This window comes from Rana temporaria, chromosome 13 (assembly GCF_905171775.1).
Source record: "Rana temporaria chromosome 13, aRanTem1.1, whole genome shotgun sequence".
NCBI lineage: Eukaryota > Metazoa > Chordata > Amphibia > Anura > Ranidae > Rana > Rana temporaria.
In genome coordinates this window covers 86719497-86734496 of record NC_053501.1, presented here as the reverse complement: position 1 = coordinate 86734496, position 15000 = coordinate 86719497, and the positions used below count along the sequence as shown (strand labels likewise).

At 50.9% G+C, this 15000-nt stretch overlaps 4 non-coding genes and 25 pseudogenes across 4 annotated transcripts; all 29 read left to right on the top strand.

Moving 5' to 3' along the window:
- The first annotated feature begins 158 nt into the window (after positions 1-158).
- LOC120921405 lies at positions 159-277 on the top strand (annotated as a pseudogene).
- An 85-nt stretch (positions 278-362) lies between these two features.
- LOC120921325 lies at positions 363-481 on the top strand (annotated as a pseudogene).
- An 86-nt stretch (positions 482-567) lies between these two features.
- On the top strand, positions 568-686 carry LOC120921314 (annotated as a pseudogene).
- Positions 687-772: 86 nt separating this feature from the next.
- LOC120921406 lies at positions 773-891 on the top strand (annotated as a pseudogene).
- Positions 892-1188: 297 nt separating this feature from the next.
- LOC120921346 lies at positions 1189-1307 on the top strand (annotated as a pseudogene).
- Positions 1308-1391: 84 nt separating this feature from the next.
- On the top strand, positions 1392-1510 carry LOC120921352 (annotated as a pseudogene).
- Positions 1511-1786: 276 nt separating this feature from the next.
- On the top strand, positions 1787-1905 carry LOC120921347 (annotated as a pseudogene).
- An 85-nt stretch (positions 1906-1990) lies between these two features.
- LOC120921429 lies at positions 1991-2113 on the top strand (annotated as a pseudogene).
- Positions 2114-2395: 282 nt separating this feature from the next.
- Positions 2396-2514, top strand: LOC120921458. The gene has a single exon (XR_005744881.1). It is a non-coding gene; the product is annotated as a 5S ribosomal RNA (ribosomal RNA).
- An 86-nt stretch (positions 2515-2600) lies between these two features.
- LOC120921283 lies at positions 2601-2719 on the top strand (annotated as a pseudogene).
- Positions 2720-3010: 291 nt separating this feature from the next.
- Positions 3011-3129, top strand: LOC120921484. Its single transcript, XR_005744902.1, has one exon. It is a non-coding gene; the product is annotated as a 5S ribosomal RNA (ribosomal RNA).
- Positions 3130-3215: 86 nt separating this feature from the next.
- LOC120921360 lies at positions 3216-3334 on the top strand (annotated as a pseudogene).
- Positions 3335-4031: 697 nt separating this feature from the next.
- On the top strand, positions 4032-4150 carry LOC120921446. The gene has a single exon (XR_005744879.1). It is a non-coding gene; the product is annotated as a 5S ribosomal RNA (ribosomal RNA).
- A 278-nt stretch (positions 4151-4428) lies between these two features.
- LOC120921384 lies at positions 4429-4547 on the top strand (annotated as a pseudogene).
- Positions 4548-4631: 84 nt separating this feature from the next.
- Positions 4632-4750, top strand: LOC120921324 (annotated as a pseudogene).
- A 280-nt stretch (positions 4751-5030) lies between these two features.
- Positions 5031-5149, top strand: LOC120921386 (annotated as a pseudogene).
- Positions 5150-5233: 84 nt separating this feature from the next.
- LOC120921428 lies at positions 5234-5356 on the top strand (annotated as a pseudogene).
- Positions 5357-5640: 284 nt separating this feature from the next.
- Positions 5641-5759, top strand: LOC120921491. The gene has a single exon (XR_005744909.1). It is a non-coding gene; the product is annotated as a 5S ribosomal RNA (ribosomal RNA).
- A 279-nt stretch (positions 5760-6038) lies between these two features.
- On the top strand, positions 6039-6157 carry LOC120921303 (annotated as a pseudogene).
- A 276-nt stretch (positions 6158-6433) lies between these two features.
- On the top strand, positions 6434-6552 carry LOC120921365 (annotated as a pseudogene).
- An 86-nt stretch (positions 6553-6638) lies between these two features.
- On the top strand, positions 6639-6757 carry LOC120921329 (annotated as a pseudogene).
- An 86-nt stretch (positions 6758-6843) lies between these two features.
- LOC120921410 lies at positions 6844-6962 on the top strand (annotated as a pseudogene).
- Positions 6963-7239: 277 nt separating this feature from the next.
- On the top strand, positions 7240-7358 carry LOC120921331 (annotated as a pseudogene).
- An 87-nt stretch (positions 7359-7445) lies between these two features.
- Positions 7446-7564, top strand: LOC120921273 (annotated as a pseudogene).
- Positions 7565-7857: 293 nt separating this feature from the next.
- Positions 7858-7976, top strand: LOC120921415 (annotated as a pseudogene).
- An 86-nt stretch (positions 7977-8062) lies between these two features.
- Positions 8063-8185, top strand: LOC120921377 (annotated as a pseudogene).
- An 86-nt stretch (positions 8186-8271) lies between these two features.
- Positions 8272-8390, top strand: LOC120921239 (annotated as a pseudogene).
- Positions 8391-9283: 893 nt separating this feature from the next.
- Positions 9284-9402, top strand: LOC120921399 (annotated as a pseudogene).
- Positions 9403-9699: 297 nt separating this feature from the next.
- LOC120921313 lies at positions 9700-9818 on the top strand (annotated as a pseudogene).
- The last annotated feature ends 5182 nt before the right edge of the window (positions 9819-15000 follow it).

The window sequence follows — 15000 nt, the reverse complement described above, 5'->3', positions numbered from 1 at the left end:
CTAGCGGGGTCGGGTCGGGCCTGGTTAGTACCTGGATGGAAGACCACCTGCGAACACCAGGTGCTGTAGGCTTTTTTTTTTTCTGGGAGTCATTGTATCTATTTTTCTAGTCTTCTCCCAAGCTATCTTCAAGAGAGTTAAGGCCAGCTATGGTACTTGCCTACGGCCACTTCACCCTGAAAGCACCCAATATCGTCTGATTTCGGAGGCTAAGCAGAGTCGGGCCTGGTTAGTACCTGGATGCGAGACCGCCTGAGAATACCAGGTGCTGTAGGATTTTTTTTTTTTGGGAGTCCTTGTATCTATTTTTCTTGTCTTCTCCCAAGCTATCTTCAAGAGAGTTAAGGCCAGCCATGGTACTCGCCTACGGCCACATCACCCTGAAAGCGCTCGATCTCATCTGATCTCAGAGGCTACACAGGGTCGGGCCTGGTTAGTACCTGGATGGGAGACTGCCTGGGAATACCAGGTGCTCTAGACTTTTTTTTTTTTTGTGAGTCCTTGTATCTATTTTTCTAGTCTTCTCCCAAGCTATCTTCAAGAGAGTTAAGGCCAGCCATGGTACTTGCCTATGGCCACATCAACGTAAAAGTGCCCGATCTCGGCTGATCTTGGAAGCTAAGCAGGGTCGGGCCTGGTTAGTACCTGGATGGGAGATCTCCTGGGAACACCAGGTGCTGTAGGCATTTCTTTTTTTTTGGGAGTCCTTGTATCTATTTTCTAGTCTTCTCCCAAGCTATCTTCAAGAGATTTAAGGCCAGCCATGGTACTCGCCTACGGCCACATCAACGTGAAAGTGCCCGATCTCGGCTGATCTTGGAGGCTAAGCAGGGTCGGGCCTGGTTAGTACCTGGATGGGAGGCCACCTGGGAATACCAGGTGCTCAAGGTTTTTTGTTTTTTTTGGGAATCCTTGTATCTATTTTTCTTGTCTTCTCCCAAGCTATCTTCCAGAGAGTTAAGGCCAGCCATGGTACTTGCCAACGGCCACATCACTCTGCAAGCCCCCGATCTCGGCTGATCTCAGAGGCTAGCGGGGTCGGGTCGGGCCTGGTTAGTACCTGGATGGGAGACCGCCTGCGAACACCAGGTGCTGTAGGCTTTTTTTTTTTTCTGGGAGTCATTGTATCTATTTTTCTAGTCTTCTCCCAAGCTATCTTCAAGAGAGTTAAGGCCAGCTATGGTACTTGCCTACGGCCACTTCACCCTGAAAGCACCCAATCTCGTCTGATTTCGGAGGCTAAGCAGAGTCGGGCCTGGTTAGTACCTGGATGCGAGACCGCCTGAGAATACCAGGTGCTGTAGGATTTTTTTTTTTGGGAGTCCTTGTATCTATTTTTCTTGTCTTCTCCCAAGCTATCTTCAAGAGAGTTAAGGCCAGCCATGGTACTCGCCTACGGCCACATCACCCTGAAAGCGCTCGATCTCATCTGATCTCAGAGGCTACACAGGGTCGGGCCTGGTTAGTACCTGGATGGGAGACTGCCTGGGAATACCAGGGGCTCTAGACTTTTTTTTTTTTTGTGAGTCATTGTATCTATTTTTCTTGTCTTCTCCCAAGCTATCTTCAAGAGAGTTAAGGCCAGCCATTGTACTCATCTATGGCCACATCAACGTGGAAGTGCCTCATCTCGACTGATCTTGGAGGCTAAGCAGGTTCGGGCCTGGATGGGAGGCCACCTGGGAATACTAGGTGCTCTAGGCTTTTTTTTTTGGAATCCTTGTATCTATTTTTCTTGTCTTCTCCCAAGCTATCTTCAAGAGAGTTAAGGCTAGCTATGGTACTTACCCACGGCCACATCACCCTGAAAGTGCCAAATCACATCTGATCTCAGAGGCTAAGTAGGGTCGGGCCTGGTTAGTACCTGGATGGGAGAACGCCTGGGAATACCAGGTGCTGTAGGCTTTTTTTTTTTTGGGAGTCCTTGTATCTATTTTTCTAGTCTTCTCCCAAGCTATCTTCAAGAGAGTTAAGGCCAGCCATGGTACTTGCCTACGGCCACATCACCCTGCAAGCACCCGATCTCGGCTGATCTCAGAGGCTAGCAGGGTCGGGTCAGGCCTGGTTAGTACCTGGATGGGAGACCGCCTGCGAACACCAGGTGCTGTAGGCTTTTTTTTTTTCTGGGAGTCATTGTATCTATTTTTCTAGTCTTCTCCCAAGCTATCTTCAAGAGAGTTAAGGCCAGCCATGGTACTTGCCTATGGCCACATCACCCTGAAAGCGCCAAATCACATCTGATCTCGGACGCTAAGCAGGGTCGGGCCTGGATGGGAGAACGCCTGGGAATACCAGGTGCTGTAGGGTTTTTTTTTTTTTTTGGGAGTCCTTGTATCTATATTTCTAGTCTTCTCCCAAGCTATCTTCAAGAGAGTTAAGGCCAGCCACGGCACTTGCCTACGGCCACATCACCCTGCAAGCACCCGATCTCGACTGTTCTCGGAAGCTAAGCAGGGTCGGGCCTGGTTAGTACCTGGATGGGAGATCTCCTGGGAACACCAGGTGCTGTAGGCATTTCTTTTTTTTTGGGAGTCCTTGTATCCATTTTCTAGTCTTCTCCCAAGCTATCTTCAAGAGATTTAAGGCCAGCCATGGTACTCGCCTACGGCCACATCACCCTGAAAGCACCCAATCTCTTCTTATCTCGGAGGCTAAGCAGGGTCGTGCCTGGTTAGTACCTGGATGGGAGACCGCCTGGGAATACCAGCTGCTGTAGGCATTTTTTTTTTGTGAGTCCTTGTATCTATTTTTCGAGTCTTCTCCCAAGCTATCTTCAAGAGAGTTAAGGCCAGCCATGGTACTTGCCTATGGCCACATCAACGTGAAAGTGCCTGATCTCGGCTGATCTTGGAGGCTAAGCAGGGTCGGGCCTGGTTAGTACCTGGATGGGAGGCCACCTGGGAATACCAGGTGCTCAAGGTTTTTTGTTTTTTTTTGGGAATCCTTGTATCTATTTTTCTTGTCTTCTCCCAAGCTATCTTCCAGAGAGTTAAGGCCAGCCATGGTTCTTGCCTACGGCCACATCACTCTGCAAGCACCCGATCTCGACTGTTCTCGGAAGCTAAGCAGGGTCGGGCCTGGTTAGTACCTGGATGGGAGATCTCCTGGGAACACCAGGTGCTGTAGGCATTTCTTTTTTTTTGGGAGTCCTTGTATCCATTTTCTAGTCTTCTCCCAAGCTATCTTCAAGAGATTTAAGGCCAGCCATGGTACTCGCCTACGGCCACATCACCCTGAAAGCACCCAATCTCTTCTTATCCCGGAGGATAAGCAGGGTCGTGCCTGGTTAGTACCTGGATGGGAGACCGCCTGGGAATACCAGCTGCTGTAGGCATTTTTTTTTTTGTGAGTCCTTGTATCTATTTTTCTAGTCTTCTCCCAAGCTATCTTCAAGAGAGTTAAGGCCAGCCATGGTACTTGCCTATGGCCACATCAACGTTAAAGTGCCTGATCTCGGCTGATCTTGGAGGCTAAGCAGGGTCGGGCCTGGTTAGTACCTGGATGGGAGGCCACCTGGGAATACCAGGTGCTCAAGGTTTTTTGTTTTTTTTGGGAATCCTTGTATCTATTTTTCTTGTCTTCTCCCAAGCTATCTTCCAGAGAGTTAAGGCCAGCCATGGTTCTTGCCTACGGCCACATCACTCTGCAAGCACCCGATCTCGGCTGATCTCAGAGGCTAGCAGGGTCGGGTCGGGCCTGGTTAGTACCTGGATGGGAGACCGCCTGCGAACACCAGGTGCTGTAGGCTTTTTTTTTTTTCTGTGAGTCATTGTATCTATTTTTCTAGTCTTCTCCAAAGCTATCTTCAAGAGAGTTAAGGCCAGCCATGGTACTTGCCTATGGCCACATCACCTTGAAAGCGCCAAATCACATCTGATCTCGGAAGCTAAGCAGGGTCGGGCCTGGATGGGAGAATGCCTGGGAATACCAGGTGATGTAGGGTTTTTATTTTTTTTTGGGAGTCCTTGTATCTATATTTCTAGTCTTCTCCCAAGCTATCTTCAAGAGAGTTAAGGCCGGCCACGGCACTTGCCTACGGCCACATCACCCTGCAAGCACCCGATCTCGACTGTTCTCGGAAGCTAAGCAGGGTCGGGCCTGGTTAGTACCTGGATGGGAGATCTCCTGGGAACACCAGGTGCTGTAGGCATTTCTTTTTTTTTGGGAGTCCTTGTATCTATTTTCTAGTCTTCTCCCAAGCTATCTTCAAGAGATTTAAGGCCAGCCATGGTACTCGCCTACGGCCACATCACCCTGAAAGCACCCAATCTCTTCTTATCTCGGAGGCTAAGCAGGGTCGGGCCTGGATGGGAGACCGCCTGGGAATACCAGCTGCTGTAGGCATTTTTTTTTTGTGAGTCATTGTATCTATTTTTCTAGTCTTCTCCCAAGCTATCTTCAAGAGAGTTAAGGCCAGCTATGGTACTTGCCTACGGCCACTTCACCCTGAAAGCACCCAATCTCGTCTGATTTCGGAGGCTAAGCAGAGTCGGGCCTAGTTAGTACCTGGATGCGAGACCGCCTGAGAATACCAGGTGCTGTAGGATTTTTTTTTTTGGGAGTCCTTGTATCTATTTTTCTTGTCTTCTCCCAAGCTATCTTCAAGAGAGTTAAGGCCAGCCATGGTACTCGCCTACGGCCACATCACCCTGAAAGCGCTCGATCTCATCTGATCTCAGAGGCTACACAGGGTCGGGCCTGGTTAGTACCTGGATGGGAGACTGCCTGGGAATACCAGGTGCTCTAGACTTTTTTTTTTTTTTTTTGTGAGTCATTGTATCTATTTTTCTTGTCTTCTCCCAAGCTATCTTCAAGAGAGTTAAGTCCAGCCATTGTACTCATCTATGGCCACATCAACGTGGAAGTGCCTCATCTCGACTGATCTTGGAGGCTAAGCAGGTTCGGGCCTGGATGGGAGGCCACCTGGGAATACTAGGTGCTCTAGGCTTTTTTTTTTGGAATCCTTGTATCTATTTTTCTTGTCTTCTCCCAAGCTATCTTCAAGAGAGTTAAGGCTAGCTATGGTACTTACCCACGGCCACATCACCCTGAAAGTGCCAAATCACATCTGATCTCAGAGGCTAAGTAGGGTTGGGCCTGGTTAGTACCTGGATGGGAGAACGCCTGGGAATACCAGGTGGTGTAGGCTTTTTTTTTTTGGGAGTCCTTGTATCTATTTTTCTAGTCTTCTCCCAAGCTATCTTCAAGAGAGTTAAGGCCAGCCATGGTACTTGCCTACGGCCACATCACCCTGCAAGCACCCGATCTCGGCTGATCTCAGAGGCTAGCAGGGTCGGGTCAGGCCTGGTTAGTACCTGGATGGGAGACCGCCTGCGAACACCAGGTGCTGTAGGCTTTTTTTTTTTTCTGGGAGTCATTGTATCTATTTTTCTAGTCTTCTCCAAAGCTATCTTCAAGAGAGTTAAGGCCAGCCATGGTACTTGCCTATGGCCACATCACCTTGAAAGCGCCAAATCACATCTGATCTCGGAAGCTAAGCAGGGTCGGGCCTGGATGGGAGAACTCCTGGGAATACCAGGTGATGTAGGGTTTTTTGTTTTTTTTTGGGAGTCCTTGTATCTATATTTCTAGTCTTCTCCCAAGCTATCTTCAAGAGAGTTAAGGCCAGCCACAGCACTTGCCTACGGCCACATCACCCTGCAAGCACCCGATCTCGACTGTTCTCAGAAGCTAAGCAGGGTCGGGCCTGGTTAGTACCTGGATGGGAGATCTCCTGGGAACACCAGGTGCTGTAGGCATTTCTTTTTTTTTTGGGAGTCCTTGTATCTATTTTCTAGTCTTCTCCCAAGCTATCTTCAAGAGATTTAAGGCCAGATATGGTACTCGCCTACGGCCACATCACCCTGAAAGCACCCAATCTCTTCTTATCTCGGAGGCTAAGCAGGGTCGGGCCTGGATGGGAGACCGCCTGGGAATACCAGCTGCTGTAGGCATTTTTTTTTTGTGAGTCCTTGTATCTATTTTTCTAGTCTTCTCCCAAGCTATCTTCAAGAGAGTTAAGGCCAGCCATGGTACTCGCCTAAGGCCACATCACCCTGAAAGCGTTTGATCTCATCTGATCTCAGAGGCTACACAGGGTCGGGCCTGGTTAGTACCTGGATGGGAGACTGCCTGGGAATACCAGGTGCTCTAGACTTTTTTTTTTTTTGTGAGTCATTGTATCTATTTTTCTTGTCTTCTCCCAAGCTATCTTCAAGAGAGTTAAGGCCAGCCATTGTACTCATCTATGGCCACATCAACGTGGAAGTGCCTCATCTCGACTGATCTTGGAGGCTAAGCAGGTTCGGGCCTGGATGGGAGGCCACCTGGGAATCCTAGGTGCTCTAGGCTTTTTTTTTTGGAATCCTTGTATCTATTTTTCTTGTCTTCTCCCAAGCTATCTTCAAGAGAGTTAAGGCTAGCTATGGTACTTACCCACTGCCACATCACCCTGAAAGTACCAAATCACATCTGATCTCAGAGGCTAAGTAGGGTCGGGCCTGGTTAGTACCTGGATGGGAGAACGCCTGGGAATACCAGGTGCTGTAGGCATTTCTTTTTTTTTGGGAGTCCTTGTATCAATTTTCTAGTCTTCTCCCAAGCTATCTTCAAGAGATTTAAGGCCAGCCATGGTACTCGCCTACGGCCACATCACCCTGAAAGCACCCAATCTCTTCTTATCTCGGAGGCTAAGCAGGGTCGTGCCTGGTTAGTACATGGATGGGAGACCGCCTGGGAATACCAGCTGCTGTAGGCATTTTTTTTTTTTGTGAATCCTTGTATCTATTTTTCTAGTCTTCTCCCAAGCTATCTTCAAGAGAGTTAAGGCCAGCCATGGTACTTGCCTATGGCCACATCAACGTGAAAGTGCCCGATCTCGGCTGATCTTGGAGGCTAAGCAGGGTGGGGCCTGGTTAGTACCTGGATGGGAGGCCACCTGGGAATACCAGGTGCTCAAGGTTTTTTGTTTCTTTTGGGAATCTTTGTATCTATTTTTCTTGTCTTCTCCCAAGCTATCTTCCAGAGAGTTAAGGCCAGCCATGGTACTTGCCTACGGCCACATCACTCTGCAAGCACCCGATCTCGGCTGATCTCAGAGGCTAGCGGGTACCTGGATGGGAGACCGCCTGCGAACACCAGGTGCTCTAGGATTTTTATTTTTTTTGGGAGTCCTTGTATCTTTTTTTCTTGTCTTCTCCCAAGCTATCTTCAAGAGAGTTAAGGCTAGCAATGGTACTCGCCTACGGCCACATCACCCTGAAAGGGCCAAATCTCGTCTGATCTCCGAAGCTAATCAGGGTCGGGCCTGGTTAGTACATGGATGGGAGAACGCCTGAGAATACCAGGTGCTGTAGGATTTTTATTTTTTTTGGGAGTCCTTGTATCTATTTTTCTTGTCTTCTCCCAAGCTATCTTCAAGAGAGTTAAGGCCAGCTATGGTACTCGCCTATGGCCACATCACCCTGAATGTGCCCAATCTCGTCTGATCTCGGAGGCTAAGCAGGGTCGGGCCTGGTTAATACCTGGATGGGAGAACGTCTGGGAATACCAGGTGCTGTAGGCTTTTTTTTTTTGGGAGTCCTTGTATCTATTTTTCTAGTCTTCTCCCAAGCTATCTTCAAGAGTGTTAAGGCCAGCCATGGTACTCACCTACGGCCACATCACCCTGCAAGCACCCAATCTCGGCTGATCTCGAAGGCTAGCAGGGTCGGATCGGGCCTGGTTAGTACCTGGATGGGAGATCTCCGGGGAACACCAGGTGCTGTAGGCATTTCTTTGTTTTTGGGAGTCCATGTATCTATTTTCTAGTCTTCTCCCAAGCTATCTTCAAGAGATTTAAGGCCAGCCATGGTACTCGCCTATGGCCACATCAACGTGAAAGTGCCCGATCTTGGCTGATCTTGGAGGCTAAGCAGGGTCGGGCCTGGTTAGTACCTGGATGGGAAGCCACCTGGGAATACCAGGTGCTCTAGGTTTTTTTTTTTTTTGGGAATCCTTGTATCTATTTTTCTTGTCTTCTCCCAAGCTATCTTCAAGAGAGTTAAGGCCAGCTATGGTACTTGCCTACGGCCACATCACCCTGAAAGCACCCGATCTCGGGTGATCTCGGACTCTAGCAGGGTCGGGTCGGGCCTGGTTAGTACCTGGATGGGAGACCGCCTGGGAACACCAGGTGCTGTAGGCTTTTTTTTTTTCTGGGAGTCCTTGTATCTATTTTTTTAGTCTTCTCCCAAGCTATCTTTATGAGAGTTAAGGCCAGCTATGGTAATCGCCTACGGCCACATCACCCTGAAAGTGCCCAATCTCGTCTGATCTCAGAGGCTAAGCAGGGTCGGGCCTGGTTAGTACCTGGATGGGAGACCGCCTGCGAACACCAGGTGCTGTAGGCTTTTTTTTTTTGGGAGTCCTTGTATCTATTTTTCTACTCTGCTCCCAAGCTATCTTCAAGAGATTTAAGGCCAGCCATGGTACTCACCTACGGCCACATCTCCCTGAAAGCGCCCAATCTCTTCTTATCTCGGAGGCTGTGAAGGATGCTTCAGTGTAATTCTCCCTGCTAGTAATATTGTGTGTGTGTTAGAGGATTTCAGGTGTGACTCACTCCTCGGCTAACAGGCTGTTGATATGGTAATGACCCTTCCACAGCCAGTCCTATTTCAAAGGGTAAATGGTCTATTGTGTGTGTGAAGGAGCCCTGTGTTTACTGTTTACTGTGATTAGAAGTGGCTCATGTTAATTATTCTGATTGCTTCATTGTGGTAATTATTTCTTCTATATGCGGGGCCAAGCTGTCTAGATGTATTGTGTTACAACTAGTAATTACCTTCACTGATGTCATTATCTAAAGAAAATGTGTTTTCATGGTCGGCTCCGAAATGTCTGCCTATCATCTGTATGGGAGCCCCACTGTGTGAGGGGGCGGAGATTTTTCATTGTAACAGTTTGTAAATTACATATAAACTGTGTGTTATACCATTAAAACTGTCTTGTTCCAGCAGTAAGCATTGAATCATGTGTGGCTTACTGGGCGATTCCAGGAATATTCCCCCTCGTGGAATATTGGGTGATTTTCTTTATGGGAAGATGGGAAGACTTTGACGGGGATATCATTCTAATACCGTCACAGAGGCTAAACAGGGTTGTGCCTGGTTAGTACCTGGATGGGAGACCGCCTGGGAATACCAGGTGCTGTAGGCATTTTTTTTTTTGTGAGTCCTTGTATCTTTTTTTCTAGTCTTCTCCCAAGCTATTTTCAAGAGAGTTAAGGCCAGCCATGGTATTCGCCTTTGGCCACATCAACGTGGAAGCGCCCGATCTCGACTGATCTTGGAGGCTAAGCAGGGTCGGGCCTGGTTAGTACCTGGATGGGAGAAAGCCTGGGAATACCAGGTGCTGTAGGCTTTTTTTTTTTTTTTGGGAGTCCTTGTATCTATTTTTCTAGTCTTCTCCCAAGCTATCTTCAAGAGAGTTAAGGCCAGCCATGGTACTTGCCTACGGACACATCACCCTGCAAGCACCGGATCTCGGCTGATCTCAGAGGCTAGCAGGGTCGGGTCAGGCCTGGTTAGTACCTGGATGGGAGAACGCCTGGGAATACCAGGTGCTGTAGGCTTTTTTTTTTTTTGGGAGTCCTTGTATCTATTTTTCTAGTCTTCTCCCAAGCTATCTTCAAGAGAGTTAAGGACAGCTATGGTACTTGCCTATGGCCACATCACCCTGAAAGTGCCCAATCTCGTCTGATCTCGGAGGCTAAGCAGGGTCGGGCCTGGTTAATACCTGGATGGGAGAACATCTGGGAATACCAGGTGCTGTAGCCTTTTTTTTTTTGGGAGTCCTTGTATCAGTGGCGGAACTTTCAGGGTCGCTGCAGTCGCCGTTGCGACTGGGCCCTGCCGCTGTGGGGGGCCCTAGTTGCCGGGTGTCTTCATTGCGGGACAATGAAACGCTGGGTACAGTCATGTAATGTGGATTTTTTCAGTCACAGTGGAGTCTGAGCCGCGGTAGCGCTTGCTCCGGCACACAGAACCACCTCCACCTTCTGTCCACTGGTTGCTAGAGCCGCTTGGCGTGTAGCAACCAGTGACATCACGGCTGCAGTGCACGCCCCCCGTGTTCAGAGCTGAAAGCGCGGGAGGATTTCCTCTTCCTCCTGCGACCTCCGCGCTACAGCTCTGTCTCCTGGGAGACACAGCTGAGATCCGAGGCCGCCCCTTAACAGTTTCACAGCATCTGAGAGGGAGAGCAGCAGCATGACATCTGAGAACAACAACAGAGAGTGGGGGCCCCGGTGAGCAGCAGGAGGCTGGCTGGAAGGAACAGCGCGGGAGTGAGAGAAGACCTGACCTGAGCAGCAGTGACATCCTCCCAGTCCCAGAGCCTGCACTGCACACCTTCTGCCAACGTCTGCTCCAGCTGTGCCTGTCAGCAAGAAGAAACAGGCTGACCGAGGACAGAGGACAAGGATGGTCCGGAGGTAGGTGCATCACACACACACCTACCCACAGACAGGGGCTGGGACAGGGTGTACAGGAAGGACTGCAGGCCAGCTTAGGGGGTCAATTTCACTCTCTCTTCCACCCCCCCTCTCTCTCCTATCCCCCTCTCTCATCCACCTCTCTCTCTCTCTCTCTCTCTCTCTCTCTCTCTCTCTCCCACTCTCTCTCTCTCTCCCACCCTCTCTCTCTCTCCCACCCTCTCTCTCTCCCACCCTCTCTCTCTCTCCCACCCTCTCTCTCTCTCTCCCACTCTCTCTCTCTCTCCCACCCCCTCTCTCTCTCTCTCTCTCTCTCTCTCTCCCACCCTCTCTCTCTCTCCCACCCTCTCTCTCTCTCTCTCTCTCTCTCCCACCCTCTCTCTCTCTCTCTCTCTCTCCCACCCTCTCTCTCTCTCTCTCTCTCTCTCCCACCCTCTCTCTCTCTCTCTCACACCCTCTCTCTCTCTCTCTCTCCCACTCTCTCTCTCTCTCTCTCTCTCTCTCTCTCCCACACTCTCTCTCTCTCTCTCCCACCCTCTCTCTCTCTCCCACCCTCTCTCTCTCTCTCTCTCCCACCCTCTCTCTCTCTCCCACCCTCTCTCTCTCTCCCACCCTCTCTCTCTCTCCCACACTCTCTCTCCCACCCCCTCTCTCTCTCTCTCCCACCCTCTCTCTCTCTCCCACCCTCTCTCTCTCTCTCTCTCTCCCACCCTCTCTCTCTCTCTCTCCCACCCTCTCTCTCCCACCCCCTCTCTCTCTCCCACCCTCTCTCTCTCACCCTCTCTCCCCCACCCTCTCTCGCTCTCTCTCACCCTCTCTCCCCCACCCTCTCTCTCTCTCTCTCTTCCACCCTCTCTCTCTTCCACCCTCTCTCTCTCTTCCACCCTCTCTCTCTTCCACCCTCTCTCTCTCTCTTCCACACCCTCTCTCTCTTCCACCCTCTCTCTCTCTCTCATCCACCCCCCCTCTCTCTCATCCACCCGCTCTCTCATCCGCCCCCCCCTTCTCTCTCATCCGCCCCCCCTCTCTCACTCATCCACCCTCTCTCTCTCTCCCACCCTCTCTCTCTCCCACTCTCTCTCTCTCTCCCACCCTCTCTCTCTCCCACCCTCTCTCTCTCTCCCACCCTCTCTCTCTCCCACCCTCTCTCTCTCCCTCCCACCCTCTCTCTCTCTCTCTCCCACCCTCTCTCTCTCCCACCCTCTCTCTCTCTCTCTCTCTCTCCCTCTCTCCCACCCTCTCTCTCTCCCACACTCTCTCTCCCACCCCCTCTCTCTCTCTCTCTCTCTCCCACCCCCTCTCTCTCTCTCCCACCCTCTCTCTCTCTCTCTCTCTCTCCCACCCTCTCTCTCTCTCCCACCCTCTCTCTCCCACCCCCTCTCTCTCTCTCCCACCCTCTCTCTCTCACCCTCTCTCCCCCACCCTCTCTCGCTCTCTCTCCCCCACCCTCTCTCCCCCACCCTCTCTCTCTCTCTCTCTTCCACCCTCTCTCTCTTCCACCCTCTCTCTCTCTTCCACCCTCTCTCTCTCTTCCACCCCCTCTCTCTCTTCCACCCTCTCTCTCTCTCATCCACCCCCCCTCTCTCTCATCCACCCGCTCTCTCATCCGCCCCCCCCCTTCTCTCTCATCCGCCCCCCTCTCTCTCTCATCCACCCTCTCTCTCTCTCCCACCCTCTCTCTCCCACTCTCTCTCTCTCTCTCCCACCCTCTCTCTCTCTCCCACCCTCTCTCTCTCCCCCCCTCTCTCTCTCCCCCCCACCCTCTCTCTCTCGCTCTCTCTCTCTCCCACCCTCTCTCTCTCTCTCCCACCCTCTCTCTCTCTCTCTCTCTCTCTCTCTCCCACCCTCTCTCTCTCCCACACTCTCTCTCCCACCCCCTCTCTCTCTCTCTCTCTCTCCCACCCCCCTCTCTCTCTCTCCCACCCTCTCTCTCTCTCCCACCTTCTCTCTCTCTCTCTCCCACCCTCTCTCTCCCACCCCCTCTCTCTTTCTCCCACCCTCTCTCTCTCACCCTCTCTCCCCCACCCTCTCTCGCTCTCTCTCCCCCACCCTCTCTCCCCCACCCTCTCTCTCTCTCTCTTCCACCCTCTCTGTCTTCCACCCTCTCTCTCTCTTCCACCCTCTCTCTCTCTTCCACCCTCTCTCTCTCTTCCACCCTCTCTCTCTCCCTCCCACCCTCTCTCTCTCTCTCTCCCACCCTCTCTCTCTCTCTCCCATCCTCTCTCTCTCTCTCTCTCCCACCCTCTCTCTCTCTCTCTCTCTCTCCCACCCTCTCTCTCTCTCTCCCACCCTCTCTCTCTCTCTCTCTCCCACCCTCTCTCTCTCTCTCTCTCTCTCTCTCTCTCACCCTCTCTCTCTCTCTCTCCCACCCTCTCTCTCTCTCAATTCAATTCAATTCAATTCAAATAAGCTTTATTGGCAGGACCAAATACAAGTTAGCATTGCCAAAGCAAGGAAAAGGGGAAGGGGGATAATATATAGGGGAAAGGACATAAGTCTGTGAAAGTCCTCAGTTTTTCATGTCCCTCTCAGTCTGTGACACGCTGTCACATATTGGGCAGCTATCTTCGCCATTGGCTCCTCTTCTCCCAGTAGAATTTGGAATTTCCTATTCTCTTCTGTAGAATTGAAGTCCGGGATGAGAGCGGAGAGTCTCTGGAAGTGAGTGTCCCTCACTGATGAGTACTTAGGGCAATGTAACAGGAAGTGTTCCTCATCCTCAGGGACCCCCTGGTCACATTGCTGGCACAGTCTTCTCTCCCTGGGCTTGTAGGTCTGTCTGTGCCGTCCTAATTCCATTTCCAGGCTGTGGGCGCTCAGTCTGTACAGGCTCATTGTCTGTCTCTCTTTGTGGTCTTGTAGCACCTCCAGGTACGGGGCCAGTTTGTATTCTCTCTGCAGTGACTGGTAAGTTTTTAGTTTTTTGGAGTTTTTTATTTCGTGTCTCCATTCTCCAACATGTTTTTCTTTGGAGTTATAAATTATGATTTTTATTTGAGATTTTGACAGGCCGCATTGCTGAGAGTTTTGGGGAAACAAGGTGTTGATAAGTTGTTGCAGGCCACACGGCTTGGACTGGTTCTTACTGTCCAGTAAGGCTTGATGGTGGTAGGAGTTGGGACTGCTGTTTTGTAGGTGGTCCCAGTATGATAGCGCCCTCTTCTGTACTGCAAGAAGTAAGGGAAATCTGCCCAACTCGGACCGGCAAGCACTGTTGGAGGTGCTCCGATGGACTTGGAGGAGGTGCTTGCAAAATTCCAGATGGAATATTTCTGTTGGGCTGGGGTCCCATTTGGATTGGTCTGGGTAGGTGACAGGACCCCAAACTTCACTGCCATAAAGAAGGATTGGGGCGATGACGCTATCAAATATTCTGAGCCAGACTCTCATGGGTGGTTTTAGGTGGTACAGCCGTCTCCTGATGGCATAGTAGGCTCTGCATGCCTTGTCTTTTAGTGCCTCTATGGCTGGCTTGAAGCTTCCTGATTGGGTAATGTCTAGGCCACGGTATGTGTAGCTGTTAGTTTCATCCACAGTGCAGTTGTTTATTGTGAAGGAAGGGCTCTTTGTTTGATTTGTATTTTTCTTTTGGAACACCATGGTTTTTGTTTTGCTGGAGTTGATTGGTAGTGCCCATGTGGCGCTGTATTTCTCCAGAACTCTCTCTCTCTCTCTCTCTCTCTCCCACACCCTCTCTCTCTCTCTCTCCCACCCTCTCTCTCTCTCTCTCACCCACCCCCCCTCTCTCTCTCACCTACCCCCCTCTCTCTCTCTCTCTCTCTCTCACCCTCTCTCTCCCACCCTCTCTCTCCCACCCCCTCTCTCTCTCTCCCACCCTCTCTCTCTCACCCTCTCTCCCCCACCCTCTCTCGCTCTCTCTCCCCCACCCTCTCTCTCTCTCTCTTCCACCCTCTCTCTCTTCCACCCTCTCTCTCTCTTCCACCCTCTCTCTCTCTTCCACCATCTCTCTCTCTTCCACCCTGTCTCTCTCCCTCCCACCCTCTCTCTCTCTCTGTCCCACCCTCTCTCTCTTTCTCCCATCCTCTCTCTCTCTCTCTCTCTCTCTCCCACCCTCTCTCTCTCTCTCTCTCCCACCCTCTCTCTCTCTCTCCCACCCTCTCTCTCTCTCTCTCCCACCCTCTCTCTCTCTCTCTCTCACCCTCTCTCTCTCTCTCTCTCTCCCACCCTCTCTCTCTCTCAATTCAATTCAATTCAAATAAGCTTTATTGGCAGGACCAAATACAAGTTAGCATTGCCAAAGCAAGGAAAAGGGGAATGGGGATAATATATAGGGGAAAGGACATAAGTCTGTGAAAGTCCTCAGTTTTTCATGTCCCTCTCAGTCTGTGACACGCTGTCACATATTGGGCAGCTATCTTCGCCATTGGCTCCTCTTCTCCCAGTAGAATTTGGAATTTCCTATTCTCTTCTGTAGAATTGAAGTCCGGGATGAGAGTGGAGAGTCTCTGGAAGTGAGTGTCCCTCACTGATGAGTACTTAGGGCAATGTAACAGGAAGTGTTCCTC